This window comes from Portunus trituberculatus, chromosome 40, assembly GCF_017591435.1.
Source record: "Portunus trituberculatus isolate SZX2019 chromosome 40, ASM1759143v1, whole genome shotgun sequence".
NCBI lineage: Eukaryota > Metazoa > Arthropoda > Malacostraca > Decapoda > Portunidae > Portunus > Portunus trituberculatus.
In genome coordinates this window covers 12,097,604-12,100,103 of record NC_059294.1, presented here as the reverse complement: position 1 = coordinate 12,100,103, position 2,500 = coordinate 12,097,604, and the positions used below count along the sequence as shown (strand labels likewise).

At 47.6% G+C, this 2,500-nt stretch overlaps 1 protein-coding gene across 1 annotated transcript in view; it reads left to right on the top strand.

Moving 5' to 3' along the window:
* LOC123515963 (two pore potassium channel protein sup-9-like) overlaps positions 1-2,500 on the top strand; it is a 502,009-nt gene that overhangs the window by 254,672 nt on the left and 244,837 nt on the right. The window lies entirely within an intron of this gene.

Below are 2,500 nucleotides of genomic sequence, written 5' to 3'. Positions count from 1 at the left end.
CTCTCTCTCTCTCTCTCTCTCTCTCTCTCTCTCTCTCTCTCTCTCTCTCTCTCTATCTCTATCTCTCTCTCTCTCTCGCGTCCTTCAGATAATGAGACTCACCTCCAGTCACCAAGAGCAGCATCGGTTTCTGCAGCGAGAGTTGCGATACACAATCAGACTGTATTTCATAATATTGAGGTTTGCGGTATAAAAAAAAAAATAAATAGCGGAGACTGGAATTTCACCTTGTTTTATGCAGATGAGGAGTAATTTAAGGCCGATGGAGATAATTCTACACATTTTCTTTCATGTTCTTCCTGTGGGACCCCTGTGGTTAGGCTTCCTCGGCTGCGCTCCTCCTTGTATCTGAGAGGGACATCGTGTGACTCTCTCTCTCTCTCTCTCTCTCTCTCTCTCTCTCTCTCTCTCTCTCTCTCTCTCTACGCAATTTTTCTTTTCCAGCTCCTACTCTTACTCTTTACATATCCCCTTCCCTCCCCACCTCTTTCCGTCCTCCCCCTCATTCTCCTCACACTTGCCGCATCAAAGGAAAAAAAAAAAAAAAACGTTCGATGCATTACAGCTGCCACTACGCTGGCCCGTTTGTCTGCATATTTATTAAGTTTAATAATAGAACAAGTTTGCCGCATACGCTGTCTGCTTCCCAGTGCAGTGTGCACGCCGCGCTGGACTTTTCGTTCCCTTGCCAAGTAACGCCGCTCCGTTCCCACGAACGAAGAACTCTTGATAATGACCACACAAACACACACACACACACACACACACAACACACACACACACAGGGGACGCCACTCCTAGCCGCTGTGACCTTGTCTGGTAGTGGTCTCAAAACGTACCTTTTTTGGGCCCCAGTACCCTAGAGGCGGGGCCGGTCAGTGGCCCCGGGCAGCGTCCTCCACGCCCCGCGGGATGGACGAGATGGGAGCAGAAAAATAACGTGAACATGTGCCAGCAGGACGCGAGGAAAGGAGGTTCAGTTATTTTCTTTCTCCCTCGCGGTGTTGATGAGGCGATTACTTTCCCTTCCCTTTCCCCACCACCACCATCATCATCATCATTTTATTTCACTTTTCTTAATCACGGCCTTCGGAAAAATTATCAGACGGGACGGAGAACAAAGCTGCCCTTTAACGAAACAAGCCTTTCATATTTTCGGCCACTCAGGGTTCGTTATTTTGTTAAAAAAATTGGTCGTTTGTATTTTTCTTATTGCTGTTACTGTGTTGCCTCCTCTGCCTCACAGTGCGCCGCGCCCGCACGCAGGGTTAAGGCGACGAGCGGCGCCATGCCCACCAACTCTATTTTACGGTCCAGCAGGTCAAGTTCTGCTCTTCGTCGGGGCCCTGCGTGACCCAGCGACGCCTCTGCAGCCGAGTTAGTGCTGGCGGACACCTATTCCAGGAGTCAACAAATTTCCAAGGAACCATAAGCGGCTCCGCGAGTCCCCGGCTCCTGACCCAGGTAGTACACCCGCGGCCGCCGCCTGATTGAAACGCGGCGGGCCAACACTCGTTACCTGAACGCTGACTTATTTACCCCTTGCCCTTTCTTTCACCTTTTTGGACGCTAGCAAGGCTCCTCGCTCACTTGCACCTGACTCACCGGAGTGGGAAATAAATCCTTATAATGGCTCGCTAACTATAATACAAATACGATATATATATATATATATATATATATATATATATATATATATATATATATATATATATATATATATATTGAAGTTTCCTGATGCCAGAATCAAGCAAGCAAAATGGTACCAAGACCACTTTACTTAATCACTGGGTAAAATGATCCACTATGAAATAATTACACAGGCAATACACATGCCCGTAATTATTTTTGGGAGCTGATATTGAGGTGTGTTTATTAATTCGCCTGTTGTTACTCGTGATTAAAAGAGAGAAATATTAATTATTTAGGGTGAAGTTCCAAAAACAGTTGCAGTGTGGTGACAGTTCGTTCTGTGGTGGCGCCTGTGTCCAAGAAGCGGATAACTTTTATGATTACCTCTGCGGGGCGTCGGTGTACGTACAGCTGTTGCCGCTCCTCGCCGCACACCCCTGCCTGCCAACTCTTCACGGCGGGAAGTGAGGAACCAGAACTCACGGCGGCTGACATTCCCTGCCGCCGCCGCAATTCTCGCCACATGGCTTGCGAGCGAGGCTGCCTCGAGTGCTCACCCTTTGAGCATCGCCATAACTTTAAGAGATAAGCCAAGCCCTCCACCAGTCAGGCTCTTCTTACTTCCTGCCCGTGCCATCCCGCGCACCTGTGCATTAACACTCACTTCAGTATATTCTATAAGTATCTTTCTCTACATGTTTCACTTTCGCTTGCTTATAGAGGCTGTTGAATGTAGGCATTACGGTTTCTTGAAGCTTCACTCATTCTCTTATCCTGCTTATCCCTTACATTGTTAAGGAAATGCCGGAAGATAACACGACCAATCACCAACCATTCCCATCCAGACGTAAAATTTATGCCAACACAA